The sequence below is a fragment of the Gossypium arboreum genome, chromosome 12, assembly GCF_025698485.1.
Source record: "Gossypium arboreum isolate Shixiya-1 chromosome 12, ASM2569848v2, whole genome shotgun sequence".
Taxonomy (NCBI): Eukaryota; Viridiplantae; Streptophyta; class Magnoliopsida; order Malvales; family Malvaceae; genus Gossypium; species Gossypium arboreum.
The window spans coordinates 105,468,579-105,469,221 of NC_069081.1; the positions used below are offsets into that span (position 1 = coordinate 105,468,579).

A 643-nucleotide genomic window follows, 5' to 3' on the forward strand; every position below is an offset into this window, starting at 1 on the left:
GATTGATATTCTGTGTGTACTCCTCCTCCATTAGAATCACACCTCATCACGGGATGTACCTAAGTTCTACCTGGTTAGGTAACATAGTAACCGCATCGAGGTTGAAAACACCGGCTACTTTTGTCAGCTTTGTTCTCATGACTTGCCATTGATAGTTATTTAGTGACATCTCTTCAATAAATTCGTAAGCCACTTCAGGTGTTTTGTTATTAATAGTCCCACCAGCAGCTGAGTAGATAAGTTGCCTTGTTGAGGGGTTCACACTGTTGTAAATCGTTTGAACCTACAACCATAAAGGTAACCCATGGTGAGGGCACCTTCTCAATAGATCCTTGTATCTCTCCCATGCATCTTAGAGTGTTTCTAGATCCATCTGCACAAAAGAAGAGATGTCATTCCTCAACTTAGCCGTTTTAGCAGGCGGAAAATATTTAAGTAAAAATTTTTCGGTCATTTGTCCCCAAGTAGTGATTGACCCTCGTACGAGTTCAACCACTATTTAGCTTTGCTCCTCAACGAAAAGGAAAATAACCGAAGGCGAATGGCATTATCAGAAACGCCATTGATCTTAAAAGTGTAGCAGAACTCTAAGAAATTCGCTAAATGAGTGTTTGGGTCCTTGTCCTGCAAACCATCAAACTGA

At 40.9% G+C, this 643-nt stretch overlaps 1 non-coding gene across 1 annotated transcript; it reads left to right on the forward strand.

Annotated features, from left to right (window-relative positions):
• Positions 1-299: 299 nt before the first annotated feature.
• Positions 300-406, forward strand: LOC128285939 (small nucleolar RNA R71). The gene has a single exon (XR_008276486.1). It is a non-coding gene; the product is annotated as a small nucleolar RNA R71 (small nucleolar RNA).
• Positions 407-643: the final 237 nt, after the last annotated feature.